The following is an 18,982-nucleotide window of genomic DNA, read 5'->3' on the forward strand; positions in this document are numbered from 1 at the left end:
TGAATTGAATTATAAATGCTGTCTTTTGACAGAATATCTAGAGCAGCTCATGAGACTCTTTTAATCTGAGGGTTGGGGTTTGAGTCCTACGTTGGGGGGTTGAACTAGATGAGCCCTGTGACCCCTTTCAACGCTATGATTCTAAAACTAAGAGTGCTTAAGTAGGACTACGACACCATTTTAATAAGATGTAAGGCGTGCCTGTTTCAGAAGCCAACTATACTGCCAAAATTGTTCATCAACATGTAATTTCACTGTGTTTCTCTCCTTCCTAAACAAACAAACAAAAAATCTAAACTGTCACATCACCTGCATTTTACTCTTCTGTATGATACATACTAAATGTACTTTCTTAAGTAATAACCTTTTCCGTTTTATCTTTGACTGTTGGCTTTTATGAGCTGATGTGAACATGGTGTTTTGCATGGTCAGTTTCATTATGCAGAACTATGTGGGACTGGCATTTTCTAAAAGGCTGTCATTTCCAGAGGACGATGGCTCTGTTCATGCATTAAGCCAGATGATAATAATAAAAATCAGTTAGCATGCCAAATCATGGCTTGCTGAACTCATAATTTAGAACCCAGACAGTGGTTTGAGTTTATTAACAAACAGGCAAACCATGGTTTGTCTCATGTTTTAATGGTTTCTTATTCTATTTGTCTAATTTCATTTTCTGTTGAGTTAGCACCCTAGTTTTTAGCTATGATGTCCCCCAAAGGTGGTACAGCAGCTACAACTGGCTAAATGACTATATGTACCTTTTGTTTTGGGAGTGTTTTTTTAAAAAAAGATCATTAAATCTGAACTATTCCGGCTATTAAACCATGATTTCGTACACGGAGAATGAATGTTGTATTTTTTTCTTGGGTACCTTAATGAAAGACAGCTAGTGTTTTGTTAAACCAAGGTCAGAATTCAACACTCAAACCCTGATCAATGAAGCTCCTTTGCACCAGTCACTGTCTTTCAGCCTAACCTACCTCTCAAAGTTGTTGTGAGGATAAATGGTGAGCAGAGGAACCATGAATACCATCTTGAACTTTGGCCTTGAGGAAAGTTGGGATAGAAATGTAATAATAAGCAAAATTGGGGAAAGGACGGAATGGGAGACTGTGGTTGAATGAACCATGACTGATGTGCTGAAGCAAGATTTGTAGTCGGAAGTGGAAATATAAAGCAGCATAGAAATTCAACCCTCTTCTGTTTGTGACCCGCAGCAGTTGCTATTTGGAGGCAGTGGTTCTGATTTATTAGACTCCTTATACAGTATCTGAATCAGGCTAGTGAACATTCTGTTGTCATCCAGAGCTGATACACTGCTGCTGTAGAATTCCAGTTTTCCATTTGTATCACTGCCTTTGGATCGTGTGACTGGTACCAGAGAGAGAGAGAGTTTGACTTTCTGCTCTGTAGTGTGAGGTTCTAGAAGTCAAATAACATAATGCAGTCAATTTCTCTTATTACTTCTCTCAGCTTCAGAGAAAGAAAAGTCTATTGTGCTTCATGTATTTAACATTGCATCACATCTGTCAGCAATTTAGACTTAGACAGTGGCAGCACCATCTTCCTGACATCAGCTTACTTAATACTGCTTAGAAAAGAAAAATACAGAACTAGGTTATTTCTGGTGAAATGCAAAACACACCTTTAAAGCATGCTATGTGCACATTAGGCTGTGTGCAAATAAGGTGGGATGTCGACAGCTACACCGAGGAGAATAAATAACTGACTAAAAGGAAGCCTTTGGGATTTTCATTTTTGTTTTTCTGTCCATAGTGACATGGAACGGTTTGCAAGTAACAGTGCTGTGGCGTTGGCTGTTGCTACAACTTACCTGCTCCCAGATAGGCCTATTCTCATTGTGCAGGTTGGGCTTCTGAGGGGTAAATCTGGCAATGCAGGTTGGTTCAGCGATTTTTTGCATGGAAGTCAGTGCAGCTTAAGTCAGTGTAGAGTTGTTGAGCTGTCGACTTTATTATCCACTTAATCCCAACCTTCACTTTCCGACAGTGTTCAAAATTTGTCAGGCGCCAGGCCCATTTTGCACTTGGCTATAGACCATTTGTGACCAAGTGAAGGTGCCCAGTCGCCAGGATGGCACCTGACATCCCTACCATCTGGAGGGGCATGCCTGAGGATCCTTGGATCTTGCCTGTTTTCACATACAAACAGCACATCTTGTAGAATTCTCTCTGTGATATTTTATCTGTACAATGTAAACGAATTTCAGGAATGAAAAGGTCGTATTCAAAAATATCACTTTTGAACCGTCTGGCTCTAAAATGGTGACCAGACATTCCGTTTGGGTGACTGTAACCCTGGTTTAAGGAGCCATTTGGCACCTAGTTTATATATCTGAGTTTCTAATACTGCTTTCCAACATCAGTGCTAGGTAGAAGTGTGGCTGCATGACAGTGCATCTTTGTGTTAAGAGCAGCACACCAGAAGTTTTCAGTGTATGGGTTTATTGGGATTTATCTAATGATTCATGCAGTGCTGAATCATGGGTTCACCTTTTGGATTCTGGCCGAGTCCTGTGGGTATGTGTGTTTATGTATGCACAAGTAAGCTTGTTGCTGCACAATCATTTAAAAAGTTTTCTATGCATCCTGAGGGTGTAGCGGGGTAATAAACCGACAGCGCTGTTTTATCAAAACAAGAGCGATTACGTTTGGCAGCAGATGTTTTTTGAAGCCAACTTTTGTATTTTTATGGTGTGTCACCTCCCTTTGTAAAAACATATTTTCCTATCCTGACGATTGTGTAAGGGTTCTTTGTTCTACCACCAGGCATAAAGGCCAGCCCAAGGATTTTGGATAGGATTTAGTGAGATGATGATTGATTTATACCCACTGTTAAGCATGACTAGTTTTCACTTCATTTCTTAATTTACCCTACCCTGCTTAGCACCTTTTGGGCTTTGTGCATTTCCATTATCAAGAACATACCATAACAGACACTGACAGCTTGCTTCAGTGGTGTAGACCTCACTGAAAACGTGCCAAAGGGCAACAGCTAATGTGCATCTTATCAGTGCATGTACTCAAGGGCCAGAGGGGCACAGCTAACTTCAATATTATGAACAGAACTGCTTCTTGCTTCCATTAACTTGCACAAGGGCATACTATGGTTGCTGAATACATTAGCTACTGTAAATGTTCTCAGTTCAATGTACTATCCTTGAAATATTCAAACCTTGACTCAAGCTGGAAATATTTGTTGTTGTCGTTAATAAATAAATAGCAACAGCCACCAAGAAGAACCCCTTGTCTCCTGGGTATTTTCTGAAAGGTGCCAATGGCAGCCTGAGATAACATTTCATTTGCCCAGCAGCCAAGCTAGCTTGTCCGGTCATGGACAAGAGCAGGGTGGGGAAGCCATGTGATTAGGTCTGGGTATATCACACTAGAGATTCTACTGTGTGTTCTGAAGTGTAACACACTGGATCAATATGATTAGCCCCTAGATCAAAGTGCTTAGATCAGCCTTGCCCAACCCGATTCCCTCAACATGTTTTTTTAACAATAGCTCCCATCTTTTCTGACTGTTAGATATGCTGGCTGGGACTGATGGGAGTGTTATAGTCCCAATGTGGGAACCAGTTGGGTGAAGGCTGCCTTATCGCATGGTTGTTGTGAAGATAAAATGCAGGAGCAGGGTAGAATCATGTACAGCCAACTCTCCAGAACGTGTAAGTTGAAAGTCAACTGTATACCAGCTTGAGCTCCTTGGAGAGAAGGCAGTCCACAAATGTGACAAACATAAACAAGTGGGACTGCCGGGGGCAAGAGAGGCAGTCTTGCTGTAATCTCTTAAATATGCAGCCGCTGCCTGGCCCTCGTGTTTTAATCCAGCCTTTTCATTTTGTATTATGGAATAATAGAATAATGTGCTGTTGCTCCTGCTAGCACTTTAGCTGTAATAAAAAGAGAGTAAAAAATCAATGACTAGGGTATGAACTGCCAGAATTAATATTAGCATCATATCAAAAGTGATAATGTAGCTGTTCCCTAGATTTGTTTGCATTTAAGCTAAAGCTGGGCCAAGCCGAGAGATTGATTTCTCATCACTGCTAACTCCAGTTCCAAAAACGCTGTTTCCCTTTTCCTCTCATGCTATTGTAATAGCACATTGAGTTCAAAGAGTCTGGGGAGAGCCGTGTCTGGTGAGAAAGGCCTGTGACTCAGTGAGGTGCCCTTGGGGGGGATGTTAGTGAGGTTTAGCATCCTTTTTGGTGGCATGATCTGGTGGTGGTGACAAAGCCTGGAATGCTTTGACCTGAGATTGTGCTGCAGTTTTGAGTGGCGATGCAGGGGAAAGGCAAGAACCTTTGGAGCAACTCTTTGGTGGGAAGAATCTGGCCTGCCATCTGTAGCTGGTTAACTCTGCTGCCTGACATCTGGATTTGTTTCAGGATTTGTAGACATGATTTTGGAATGTACTGGATTTGTGTCTAGGACGCTGCTGCATTAAAATGATAAATTCAGAAATATTTAATGGCTTGTGTCATATGGGAACCAGGCAGGGGGATGCGGTATATAAATTTGTAAGCGCACACGTAGATAAAAGGATATATTTGGAAGCGGTTTGGTGTTGCTTCTCCAAATAATAATATTTGGAGAGGCCACGCTAGTCAGTACTTTAAAGGGAACCTTTACTGTGTGTAATAAAGAAGCCTGCAGCAGTCGTGATCTCCATTACAGTTGTGATCAATATGCATGCTTTTTCTTCCCAATGCACTGTATCCTGTTTTGGCTCATCTAGTCCCTAGCCTCTCTCTGAAGTGTCCTGGGTGGGAGACTAGATAATAGTCTCTGAACCCTGTCTTGTGAAGCAGAAATAACCTGTTGTAATTTGTAAAAATGTGCACTATTTCTCCAGACGCATAAAATGTGTTTGAGCTGTAAGGCTCTATAAACATCAAGTCAGTCAGCCTTTCCCCCTTGTGGTTTGTGTGCCATCATCAAGAATTGCTCAATCTCTTCAGAGCCTACAAATGTTTGCATAGCCTTGTTGCTCAGGTATGTATTTTTTTTTATCTATCTCATGGAAGCCTTAAGCGAGAAGAATGCTTTCTAGAAATCCTCGATTACAGTAGACTGCTGCCCAATATCTTGTATTAGGGTCTGATTAGGTGGCCTTCTGTTCCTCTGTTTCCAATATTTCCTAACTGAGCAAATATCCAAGGTGCAGGGAAGATGTGGTGACAGACTGCGTGCTTATATATGTTATGAATTCAGTCACCAATGAGTGCCCTCCCCTATCTAGCAAGAACCCAAGTACAGTGCTTGCTTTGGGAACAGAAGACACCCCCCACACATCTTTTTCTCTGTTTTCCTGCGGGATTTTTGCATTAGGCAACAGCAGCAAGATGTTTCGTGCATGCTCTGCTGAGGCCTGGTGCCAAGGGTAAATGTATCTCCCTTTTCCAAGTTCTCTGCACGTGCTGCGGACAATGGGTCTGTGTCTACTGCAGATAATGGATTATATAGCAGAGTTCATGCTAGTGCACTTGGCTTCATTTAAAATGCAAAACAGCTTTGGGAAGTGCTAGAGAGGAGATGTGGCCCAGGATGAATCCATTCAGGATGCACATGAACACTCTCTGCACCTACATGCAGCCCATCTGCTGCTGCTTTGTTCTTTGCTTCATGTGAGTGGTCAAACAAGCCACAGTTAACCATAGTTTTCTGTTATGTGTGAACTGGGAACTGTGGTTAATGGCTTCCAAACAAGCCAGGATTTGAACGCCAACTTTTAAAATCAGGATTCAATTCTGCAAACATAGTTAGCTTGTGTGGCTTGTTTTGTTTGTTTATGGCTTTCTCCCTTCCAGCCAGCTCTCCCCCTCCCCGCCCCCTCCGCAAATAAAATCACCTTTCTTTTTTGCACCTTGGAGTTCCAGTTGCATGAACATGAGAGTGAAGCATCACCACCTATGCCCTGAAAACTTCAGCCTTCCGAGACTGCTTTGCATTAAAAAAAAAAAAATACCCCAAAGGAACTTGAATAATGACAAATTCACTGTTTCCTGGTAAATTACAATGTTGGGTTTTGTTGATGCTGGGAAATTGTTGTTTGGGGGCTGTGTACATTTAATAAGCCAGGCCTTTATAGAATAGGTAATTAGCAAGATAGTTTGGGCTAGTTTTAGTCCTTCCTACAATATATTCAGTATACCTTTGTTGATGTGTATATGTAAATGCCTGGAAGTTGTATGTGAGCATGTGAGTCAGCTCTCTCCAAAGCTGATACCTGGGACATCATGTGAAAGTTCTCTAGCCAGGATGGTTATGTAAATTAAATATTATATATGTGCCTCATAGTCCTTTGGCAATTAAATATAAACAGATGGGGCTGTATAACTATGAAGGAATACATTATTGCCTCTGCTAGATTTTGCCCTTAAGTCTGGTTGACAAAAAAGGCTACCTTTAAATAAACAATGGATTTGAAATCTTACGAACCTTTCTGGCATAAGGTAATGTACCTTGCTACACAATGGACCAGTTTTCTTCCCTCCCCTTCATAGACGTTCTTCTCTCTGCCAAGAAGCAAAACTTTTGCATCTCTTTCAGACTAGGCAGTTAAATGAAGGTGGTACGCTTGGGAGGAAGTGGCTACAGGAAGATTGTGTGTGGTGGTGTGTGAGAATCTGCCAAAGGTGACCCAGCTGTACTGCTATTTTTGGCTAATTCGATGCACTTAGTTGGAGCCTGCGTTTTAATTAAAGGGGAAAGGTATATTTAATGATCATTAAAGCTCCCGTTAAAAAGTCTGCTCCTTGCTTTAAGTAATGGGAATGGTGGTGGAAAAAGGAAGACAAGAGGTGGCCAACTAATCCTGACTTTTGTCTTTTTACCCAGAATGCACGGGGGTACCCTTGGCTTTGTTCTTTTGAGGATTTAATGCGCACTTTGAGTAAGTTGGGTGTGTTATTACAGTCCACCTACCCCATTAGTTTTGGCTTTTGTGCTCTGTGATAGAAGATGGTGCTAGCAGAAGTATTCAGTTGAAGCAGGGGTGAGCAAGAATCTGTAGATGTACACAGAGAGGCCGTGTATATGATAACCAGGTGCAGTTAGCTGGCATTTATATGGGCACATTCTACGGTATACAGCTACCTTCCACAACCCTGTTTCCTTCAAGATTTTTTTCTGGACTATGTAATGCTGCTCTGTAGTATTGTAATTAGAGCTGAGTCACAATGACTTCTGGCATCAGTTCACAGACTGTAAATTTGGAGAGAAAGCATCTTGGTGTTTTTTGGGGGGGGCACAAATTGCTGGGGAGGAGGGGAGATTTGACCAGAAGTGAAGTTTCCCCTTCAGTGTCAGTGGTGATCGCACCTGCTGCTTCAAGCTGCCATTTTCCCCATTTCCTTGCCTATTGGATGCCAGTGTGAGGGCAGAAAATATTTTTCCTTGGTCAGCTTTTACCAAAACAGTCAAAATCTGTTTTCTTCATCGTGACGAAGCCAAATCCAAGGGCCGGGCAATGTTTCTGCTGTCAGGATAGTCTGAGAAAACTTTTCATCTGAGCCTTAACTGTAATATGTTCACTTGCACCACAAAAGGACTGAGGATAGCATTTGCTGAAATTTAAAGTGGAGTGTAACATTTGATTAGAATGTCGTTGTTTTTCAGAGCTTCCTTCCATTCAAACTTGGCATGCATTGGGAACTGATTGGGTCCCTCAGTATGGGGATCAGTAATTGCTTTGAATGACAGTTTGGCAACTACTTGGTGGTCTTCCCCTTGTGTTGTGCAGCCACAGGAGTTGAGTGTGTGTTTTCAGCAAAGCCCAACAGACCTGGCCAGAGGATGAGTCAATGCGAAATGGGTTTCCTGGAGCTGGAAAGTTTAGAAAACTACTGGATTAGAACATGAGCTTTGGCTGCAAAACAAGCTGGGAAAATGTAGAGCTTGCTTTTTTTTTTTTTTAAGAAAAAAAGGGCTAGTAAATATTGCCTGCCTATCCTCCTTATTACTGTACTGTTCCGTCAGTTGCCCTCGGATTACAAACTCCCTTTTTTTGAATTAGGTGATTTGGCAAACATTCTTATGCCCTCTGACATGAGGATAGACAACTCAAAGCACACAGAGTAACACTGTTAAAAGCTTATTTTTTATTTTATTTAAAAAAGGGGCCATTAACAGCTTAAGCAAATAAACAAACTAAACTGGTCTGTCTGTCTGGCAGACAAGGCTATTCATAGAATCCTAATCCCCCTTAATTAAGTAATATACTTTCGAAAACGGTCCTCATAAGGCCCCTTTTCTCTGTGGAATCGAATGCCTCTGGTCTCTGAGGGAATGAAACGAAAAGCAAGAATAATTCAATTTTGGAAAACGACTAACGAGAGTAAAACTTGATAGCCTTAGTTGAACATGAAACGCAAACTAGTGCAGAATGTTTACTTTTAAATATTACAGTTAAATGACTGGAATTGTATTCTGATAAATAACTTGCTCTAGGGCTGAATTGTATTTGAGCAGCTTCCTCATCAACAGAAGGATGAGGTTATTCGTTCAGTAGCCCACCGAATGCTACAATTCCAAGAAAGCAATGCTTTCTGGGAGACTTTAAAAAGCCCACAGTGTGCTGTGGGAGGATTGTTTGCCTGAGCCATCTGCACATTATATTATTGACCTCTACCCATATGGAACCTGAAACAAAGACTAATGGATTTCCTGGCATCCCCCCCTTTTCTATTTTTCCTCTTTTTTTATTAATAAAAAGAGAGGGGAGAGACTGCTTTCATGTGATAGCTGGGGTGCTAACCAGACGTTTACTTCCTGGCACAAGAGTGTCTTTTTTTAAAAGAAACAACAACAGCCCAAACTCTAGTTACAGATAGGTAACCGTGTTGGTCTGCCATAGTCAAAACAAAAAAAAATTCCTTCCAGTAGCACCTTAAAGACCAACTAAGTTAGTTCTTGGTATGAGCTTTCGTGTGCATGCACACTTCTTCAGATACACTGTATCTGAAGAAGCCCAAACTCTAGGTACTTTCAGCAGTTGGGGGACTCTTTCTGACGTTCACCAGGATTACATTTGCGACTGTTGCTTCTTCTGATGGATTCCTAGAAATTAGCTCAGAATTCATTACATTAGCTTTCTGCACAGTTCTTTGTTGGTGGTGGCACTTCTCGGGGGCATGTTTTCTGCTTCAGTGGCCAAATTTGCGTGTGATGCTAAACCATGTGCATGATCCTCAGGCTCACATGCTCCTCCTCACAGCACTTTGAATTGGCCACAAGCTTTTGCTTCCATCTTCAACTAACTACAATTTCTCATTGGCTCCAAACCCAAACTGTGGTTAGGATTAAAAGGTAAAGGTAAAGGACCCCTGACAGTTTAGTCCAGCCGCAGACGACTCTGGGGTTGCAACAATCATCTTGCTTTACAGGCCGAGGGAGCCAGCATTTGTCTGCAGACAGTTTTTCCGGGTCATGTGGCCAGCATAACAAAGCCGCTTCTGGTGAAACCAGAACAGCACACGGAAACGCTGTTTATCTTCCTGCTGGAGTGGTACCTATTTATCTGCTTGCACTTTTGGGCATGCTTTCGAACTGTTAGGATGGCAGGAGCTGGAACTGAGCAACGGGAGCCAACCCCGTCACACGGATTAAAACTGCCGACCTTCTGATTGGCAAGCTCAGGAGGCTCAGTGGTTTAGACCACAGCGCCACCCGCGTCCTACATGTTTAGGGTTAGTTCCCAGTTTAGACATAACTAATAACCACAGTTAGTTCAAAATGGGAGTAAGATCTTCTGATTTCTTCCAGAGGAGAAGAAGAGGGGCGTGCAGAAGCCTGAGATTTGTAACCGTAATACAGAAATGATGCTTTATTACTATCTGTTAATGTAGACAAATGTACATTTCGGGCCTATGTTAGAAGCAAATAACAGTTTGCTGCCCTAAGCAAGGCAGCTTTTTTTTTTTTAAGCACTCTGACCAAAATGTCACCATGTAAATTAGAAATGTCATTAAAACGGCAGTTGGTTGTTAACAGCATTTATTTAAAAAGTTTTACTTCTGCTGGACTCCAGCCATCAGTTCTAGCTATTTATCTCCAAGATCAATATAGGAACTGTATGAACTTTTTCGGGTTGAAATTTAGCCCACGAACAAAATTAATGGTCAGCTGCATTTTGTCGCATGCTGAAAATTAACAGAGACAAGCTCTCAAAAATAAGTATCAGTAGTGAAGTCAGATTGGTTAACCCTTTTAACAACTTTGAATTTAGGAGAAGTCAAACACTGTTATGACTGATAACAATCTGGGTTCTTCCTCCACATTATGTGCATTATTATTGCTTAAAGATAGAAACAGTTGAGATTGTGGAAATGGAACTGGGGCAAAATAGCTGTAATAGATTACACGCTGAAAAATCCCTGGTGATTTTTTAAAAAAATAAATAAACATAAAGTACGGAAGCATAGCTTTCTCAGAGATACAGCACAGCACAGCACTGGGTACTTAATTGGCGGGTTAAGGTGTTAATTGGAGCTGTTTTTCCTTCAGGCCTCATCCCTAAAATCTGTTTTCAGCATGGTGGCTAAAATCTAGAAGTAGGTGATCAATAAAGAAATACTTCTGAGCTTGTGCAGAGTGCTTTCTCCCTTCTCTATTGCAACAAATCAGGATAACGGAGCACCTTGGGCATCTTCTCTTCAATAGTGTTGCTCCCAGACAGATTTGAGTCTCAGGCTGCCACCTCTTTTGAAATTATGTGGTTGATGTGATGTTCTGGCCTCTTCCTAGTTGCTCAGAAGGGATTCATGTGTGGGAGTGAGTGTGGCAATTCTCAGTGAAGTCTTGCACATTTCCCCTCTTTGCTCTATCCTCCCTTTCATCTTCCACCTTCTCATTTGCACTGCAATTTCAAGTGGCTTCCACAACCACCCCTCCTCTCCTCATAGGTCTCTCTCAATTTTCTTGCCATCCTGTCCCCCCCCCCCCTGTCTTGCCTCTCCATTTCTGCTTCCTGACTTTTTCTTGCTTGCTTTGGATTGATTCCTTTTTTTTTAACTTCAAAGGAACATGCTCTTTCCCACCCCTCCTCTGACTGCCTTCTGATTCTTCCTCATCCTCAGAGCTCAACTCGCTCAGCAGGAAATGAGTTTGATGGATACTGAGGTTGCACTGCTTAGTGTTCCATTCTTGTTAAAAAAAGAAAATGCCCCTCTCTTTCAGCTCTGCTTGATGTGAGAGTTGTTGATTAGTTGGTTTTTAAAAGGGGGTGGGACTGGGGAAGGACGATTTTAAAAACCTGCCAGCTTTTAATGGTGGCTTAAAATATTTGCGCTCTGGAGTCTAGCAAGTGCAGGCTTATAAGCCAGGAAGTTTACTTCTTTTACATGCAGGAAATGCACAGAACATGCATCAACAGTCCTTTCCCTTCTAACTTTTGAACCTGGAATGCTGGCCTACCAGATGATGGCTTCTCAGTGGTACAGCATCCACAGAAGATCCCTAGTTCATTCTGTGGCATTTCCAGGAACGGCTGGGAATGTTCCCTATCTGAAAACCTGAAGACCCAACAATGGATGGGGCAGACTATATAAACCAGATACCTATGCTTGTGTGCAGATGAAAGATGCATGGTGGGCAATGGCTGTCTTAGAAGTGGTATTCACACACACACACACACACACACACACACACACACACACTTGTCTTAGGCTTTTGCTGCCAAGCACAGGGTGCTATCCCCCCCCCTTCAACTTGCAGAAAGGAAAGTGGGGTGGGCAGCTCCCAAGAACTTGTGTTCTTGTAATAGTGAGGCAGCCTGCTCTATCATACTTCCTGGTAAAGCCTGCCAAAGCGTAAATGTGCTGTGTTTAGATTTGGCCCTTGCATTCAGTCTGCGTTGGTATGGGCTGGGTTTTTTCTGCTGCAGGAGTGTTCTGTTTAAATTTAATGGGGATTGATATGCCCTTCAGCATAATAAGAACTGAGTAATTTGCATGGAGAGCAATCATGACTGTAATCTGAAACAGGTGTTTTCTCTGGCCTTGCAACTACAACTCAGAGCTTGTATTTTTGATTATCTGGAAGCTTCTCCAATATCTCCTATGTCTGTGGTGAGATAGCCAAAAGTGGTTGTGTACTTTGTTTCTGATTATTGGATCTTTACATGGTTTCTGCACTGTTTCAATTTAGTATTTAAATCAGTAGTGTTGGAACACAAAACTAGTCTCTCCCCCCCCCACTGCTTTATGCAAAAATAGAAATGAAATTAACTTCATGTTAATGTGCTTTTCCTCCTATCTCTCTGCATTTCCAGAACAAACTCCTCATTTCTGCTTACAACTGCTGGCATTTCCATTTATAAATGTGGTAGCAAATGTGCTGTGTTGTTGTTGTTGTTTTAAAAAAACAACACACTTTTGTGTAAACTTTCAAAAACTTCTGAATGTTTTCCGCAATAGCTAAAAGCACATATGAAGACCTTTCAGTTTAATTACTACATTTTCCTTTGGTTTTTTTTGTCCCAAAAGAATTTGACAGAGTCCAGAAACCATTATAATTTGATATTAATGCATAACAGCAAAGTAAATGCATGAGTATTAATGATTACATGATATTTTATGTTCCGGTTTTTGTGTGTAGCAAAGAGTGGTGTTTCAATTAATGTTTTGTGAATGTGTTTCCTTGTTTCCCCCCTCCCCCGCCCAGCTTTTTGGCTTCCACTCATTTGCTTTCTAATAATGAAAGTTTCCCTTTCAAGTCCCACAGAATTGTCTAAATGAGCTGAACGAAAGCCATGCGCGGAATTCCTTTTGACAATAACGCTGTGCCTGTAAGATAGTTTTGATCCCTGCTCACTGAGCAAGAATTGGGGCAGGTGTTGGGGATGGGGATGCACTGAGGGAGGTGGAGGGGACTGTGTGGCTTGGCCAAGTGGCTTGCAAATCCTGGATTGCCTGCAAATTGTGTCACTTTTGATTAACTGACCCATTGGTCGCAGAACTCTGGATTCAGCAGTCGTCTCCGGAGAGGTTTTGGTTCTACTTGGGGCTTGTGGAGGTATAAAATTAAATACACCAGTGATTCGAGCACTCAATACACCAGACTCTCTCCTCTTCTGAAACTGCTTGCCGAACAGGAGAGTAATGACAAATATTTTACAAAGGCAGATAGTTCATTTTAACCCCGTTCCATTTCAACTTATGAGTGAAATTTATGAGCCAATTATGAGATGGTGGAGTCTGTTTGAACGGCTAATCAGCCCCATGTTCTCCTCATAGCAACATCCCCCTTTAAACTGGGGAAAAACAGGCCCCCTTCTAGCTCCCTTGTTCAAAGGTTACATAGGATCATATAACCACATGGGAGTCTAGCAGTGCCTCCTGTAATTAACAGCACAAGGTCCACATTCTCAGCCTGGAGACTGTTTTAAGCAAAGGTTAATGCTGCCCAGGCCTGCTAGGAAATGTACTGCTTAATAAACTCTTCTGCAAATGACAGAAATGCATAGGCATAACAAACAGAACAGGGGTGATTTAAAAACAAACAAACCCTAGTATTCATTATGCTGTATGCAGTTTCCAGATCTGCGGGACTACCATCAACTTGGTCTACACTATTCCTAGCAGTTGCTGGACTGTAACAAGAATTGAATTTTCATGATGGGGGCAGGGAAAGGAGGGTGTGAAATTGGATTAAAGCCTATAAATGTAGATTGCATTTTGAATGCTGCCTTTCTTACACCCCACCCAACTTCCCTTTCTGAACTTTTGTGAACACATGGAGCTCTAATTGCAAGGAGGCAAGAACAGAAACGTTTTGTGCTGCTGGTATGGCAGATATGTTCTGTTGGTGCCCAAATAAGATAATTTTAATTGTCTCGCTCCAGTCACGACTTCAAGGCTATCACTTTCATAATAAGCTTTCAGATGGAGAGGAAAGCATCACCTTCAACCTCTTAAACGAATGCAACCTTAGATTGCTGATGTGCAGTTGTTCAGGAACAGAGAAGTTTGGTCTCGGTCTTACCTCACTGTGTGCCTCTTATTTAATGGCATTTTGGTGGCATGCCAAGTTGCAGAGTATTTAATCTTTGTACTAGAAGTTTCATCCATACTGTGTACTATAGGCTTGTAAGGGCAGAGCTAAGTCTGCTATAGGAAATTTCGGTGTAATTATCCCAATGACTATGAGACTTGGCATTGATACCAAGGCTACGCATTTTTAGTTTAATGTAGCTACTTGGTCCTCTCCAAATATTACATTTTAAACAGTATATGTGTTGGAAGCTGCCCAGAGTGACTGGGGCAACCCAGCCAGATGGATGCGGGTATAAATAATTAAATGATATTGTTATCATTAGTGGTGATGGGGAAATGGGGAAAACTTCCAGTTGAGATTGCATAGGGGTTAAATGGAGGCTAACTTTGATGTTTCTTATGTAAAAATAGCTATGGAATTTTGTTGCACCAGGCAAGATGTTGGCCACCAGTTTAGAAGGCTTTAAAAGGGAGTTACCCAAATTCATGGAGGATAAGCCTCTCTGTGGCTACTATGCCTGTGTTCCACCTCTGGCTTTCGCTTGCTGAGGATCACAAGTGGAGAGTGCCATTATGCTCACACCTTGCTTAGTGGACGACTTATATGGAATCTAGTTGGCCACAAGAAACTGGGCTGGAAAGGCTTTTCCTCTGATCTAGCAGGGCTCGTTTATGTTCTAGACTGTTTTAGATGCTTTCAACCGGAACTTGTTTCCTGTGGGCTGTATTAACCTCTTGGCCTCATTACAGGCAGCTCATTGATATGGGGTGATGCACACAGAAGGGAAATAGAGTGGGAGAGAGAAAGTTATGCAGTATTGCAAACTCTGTCCGTTTTCAGCTCTGGACCCCCCTCCCCCACCAGTTACTTTGGCCCCTGATTTGACCATAGGTCACCCCAGGTGTCCATAGGGAAAAGCTTATTCACCCTCACTTGAAATCCTTCATTGCCTTATATATGGAGGAAGCAACACGGCCATGCTGATGCCAAGTCCTGCTGCTGGTTCCTATAAGCGCGCCCTCTCTTTACTTTTTTTACATTTGTATTTGTCTCCCCGCTAGAAAAACAAAAACTAATACTGTAGCATCTTAAAAGATGGAAATTTTATTATGGAGTCTGCTCTGTCACATGTGTTGAATGGTCACTGCTCATGGGTTTATATATGCAGGAAGTGGTGCTTATCAGCCGGGTTGCGCATGACTTGTGTCACGTTTCGTGTCTATGGGGATGCTCTGGGAAGAGGGTGTATGAGTGATGGAGCCAGCTCATAAAGAGTCTGAACTTGTAAGGGAAACAGGTGTGTGGGGTGGTGATTGCCAGATTGTATCTGCATAGAGGAGACAAAGTAATTATGAAGTTTGTGTGGTTAGCATTAAAAAAGTGTAGATTAGCATCTTCACACTTCACAGTAGGAAACCACCTTAAGGCAAGAGACCAGAGAACACCATTTCCTTATGATGCAGTCATCTTGGGACTCTTGCTCCACAATCCATCTTTGTCTAATCTTCTTTTAAAGTCATCCAAGTTGGTGGCTATCTCTGCCTCCTGTGGGAGTCAGTGCCATTATTTTAATAATGTGCTGTATGAAGAAGTCCTTTATTTTATCCATCCTGAATCTCCCAGTGTTCTACTTCATTGGATATCCACAATATTATGATGGGGGTAGAAAAACTTCCCTATCGACTTTCTCCATACCATGAATACCATATTTACCCAAATCTAATGCTCACCTTTTTTGGCAAAATTATGTTGCAGAAATTAAGGTGCACATTAGATGTAATGGGACATTTATACGTTCACCAGTAAATACTTTTTTTGGTTTCAAGGTTCTGAAAATTGAGCTGCGTATTAGATTCGCGATGGAACATTAGACTCAAGTAAATACGGTAATTTTATAAATATAAATCTCACCTCTGACATCTCTTACTAGTAAATTCCTGAGACAGGGCTTGCCCTTACAGAAACCATGCTGCTCTGCTTCAGCAAGGCCTGTTCTTCTATATGTTAGGTTGTTTTGTCTTTAACAATACTTTCCACCAATTTTCTAGGGACTGATGTTAAGCTTCTAATCCCCTTATCTCTGCTGGCATAAGCATTTCATAAGAACTGGCAAGGTTATGTCTTTGAAATTTCCAGAAATGTGTTTCTGTTTTGCTCCGCTGCTGAGGATGCATTGCTTGTATGATGCATTGTTTTTGTTTTGTGTAATTTTAAAAAGATCTTGTTGTTATGTGATGTTAGCTGATCTGAGGAACCATTTTTGTTGGCACACACATTTAAAACAAAAATGATGATTATGTGATTAAGGAATACATGGTGATTCTCTCCCCCACCCCCCGTGAAAACTGTGGCTTCAGCTTATTAGTTTTCCCTCTTATATACATCTTATATACACAGTTATCCAGTGGAAAGCCTGAAGGAAATCCAGCTTCAACTTTGCATATGCTGTGGTGTAACAATCAAGGGGTTGAATACAGTTGAAAGAGAGGCATACAAGTTTTTAATTAGGAACTGTTTCTAAGTTTCTTGATTATGTTTAAGGCATGTTGTTCTCACAGTCGCACATGCTACACAGTGTTCGAAATTCTCAAGGCACATTTTGCTACTGGCGCAGGTCCAATTGCAACTACTTGGAGATTTCTGGGCTCTACATTGGCGACCACAGTTTAAAAACCTCTGCCTTAGTCCATAGTTAATACCATTTCCATTTCTACTGTGTGTGCATCTCCTTCTTGCGTATTGGGACAAGTGATTTCTAGTTAGAGCAAGCTATAGCCAAGCAGTATAGTTGAGATCATAGAATTGGAGAATTGTAGCATTGGAAGGGACACCGAGGGCCATCTAGTCCAACCCCCTGGCGAAAAGGCATCCCATTGTGGCAGCCATAACCTAGATCTAAGGTGCCATCTGGTGCCTAGCTTATATATGTAAGTTTCCAACCCTGATGCTGCGTTTCCCACGGAAAGTTATGGATGCATCATCTAGGGTTGCTTAGGCAGAATATGTTAACTAGCCTGTGGTCAGAATAGGAGGTGGGTGGGGGACCTCAAGCCCAAATGGAGCTGGCTCTCAGATCTGTCCCCTCTCCAGGCCCCACACCTTGCGGTCCCTGCTTCATATCCTCAATGTTTTTGCCTGGCTGGAATGTATCTTTGAACTCTGGATAATGTATCTTGGTTGTCTGAATGATGGATAGGGGAATGTGTGTTTGTGCATGTATATAAAAACTACCCTGCCAATTTTTTTTTTTTTTGCCTCTGGCCCTATGTACACTCACTGGCATGTGCCCCTTGGAAGATTGTTCAGAAAAGAACACAGCCCTTGGGTTCTGTATCTTTGAATTATGGACTACTTCTGTTGGGTAAAGTACATATGATCTGTGTGGGTAATTGCAGAATTGACTGATGATAGCCATTCCAAATTATTGCTGTTTAGAACCTGATGCAGGACTGTATGAACAAGACCAAGGCGTTTGGGGTTATAACTTCAGTTTAATAACTCAAAAAACAACAACAACTTTGGTATCTTCTTTTATTTTTGAACAGACTCTTAAGATTCTTATGCTGCTGCTTGCATTTCTAGATTTATCTTCATTTGTTAAAACAAAAATGTCTGAGGCTGATTGGTTATACAACTTATTTCATAATTTTTATAGAGGATGAATGTTCTTAAAATGAGGATCAGGAAGGTGCTGTGAAATGAGCTTAAAGGTCACAAGGTTGGATAGTGGAAGAAGAAATCAGATTTTCTTTCTGAAAGAAAGTGGCGCTGTGGGACGCGGGTGGCGCTGTGGGTAAAACCTCAGCGCCTAGGACTTGCCAATCGCATGGTCGGCGGTTCGAATCCCCGCGGCGGGGTGTGCTCCCGTCGTTCGGTCCCAGCGCCTGCCAACCTAGCAGTTCGAAAGCACCTCCAGGTGCAAGTAGATAAATAGGGGCCGCTTACCAGCGGGAAGGACAAACGGCGTTCTGTGTGCTGCGCTGGCTCACCAGATGCAGCTTGTCACGCTGGCCACGTGACCCGGAAGTGTCTGCGAACAGCACTGGCTCCCGGCCTATAGAGTGAGATGAGCGCACAACCCTAGAGTCTGGCAAGACTGGCCTGTACGGGCAGGGGTACCTTTACCTTTACCTTTAGAACATCATTTGTGTGTGGGAAGTGGTGGTTTCTTGAGGAAGCTCACAATTTTAAGTTTGTTTTGCTGGAAACCTGGGGTACTCAAGGACACGGGATTGCCTTCTTTTTTTTTGTCTCTTGCAACAGCTCTGTGATGTTTGCTGGCATGAATTCTGCTTGAGACTGAGCAGCAACTGGGTACTGTTTTAAATGTAGTGCTCTGTGTACTCCACCACACTGCTAAAAACTCCCTTTTTTCTCTGCACCCCCTTTCCCTCTCAACCCCTGCCCATGGACTCGTGGCACATTTTGTTATGTAAACTGCTTTTTGACTGAAGAGCAGGGTAAAAATGCTTAAAATAAAATAAAACTTAAGCTTGCAGTTCCACTGAAGTCAGTGGAACAGTAGGATTCTGATTTAAGTGTGGTTGTAGCCTTATCCCATTTCCCATGTAGGGAATTGCCACTTATTCCAGATGTATTTTCTTGTGAATCATCATGAACAGAATTCATCCCAATATATCATTTGAAGAAATATCTAAAATAAGTATTCATACAATGCAGATTCTTTATATGCCTTCTGCGTTCTCTTGTTGTTTGCTCTGTATTTGTATGACACATTTCCTTGTATTGTTTATAACAATTATTATTTCCTTACAAGTACTACAATTCCTTGGAGATTTGCCTAGTCAACTATTGTGCTCTTTTAACCCAGCTACTGAAAAATGCAAGTTGAGTTGACCATGAAATTAGCAGGTCATTTTGGGAATTTAAATGAAGGCTACTAGCAGCCTGCAAATGACTGTTCTAGCCAGTTTGGGATCTTCAGCTTTTCCTGCCAC

At 41.9% G+C, this 18,982-nt stretch overlaps 1 protein-coding gene and 1 long non-coding RNA gene across 4 annotated transcripts in view; one reads left to right on the forward strand and one right to left on the reverse strand.

The window, feature by feature from the left end:
- JARID2 (jumonji and AT-rich interaction domain containing 2) overlaps nucleotides 1-18,982 on the forward strand; it is a 184,673-nt gene that overhangs the window by 20,407 nt on the left and 145,284 nt on the right. The gene's annotated exons all lie outside the window — the stretch shown is intronic.
- On the reverse strand, nucleotides 11,883-16,302 carry LOC310848486. The gene is made up of 2 exons (XR_014566447.1): nucleotides 15,153-16,302; nucleotides 11,883-14,900 (listed from the first exon to the last, which is right to left on the reverse strand). It is a non-coding gene; the product is annotated as an uncharacterized lncRNA (long non-coding RNA).

The sequence above is a fragment of the Podarcis gaigeae genome (genome assembly GCF_964106915.1).
Source record: "Podarcis gaigeae genome assembly, chromosome: 7".
Taxonomy (NCBI): Eukaryota; Metazoa; Chordata; class Lepidosauria; order Squamata; family Lacertidae; genus Podarcis; species Podarcis gaigeae.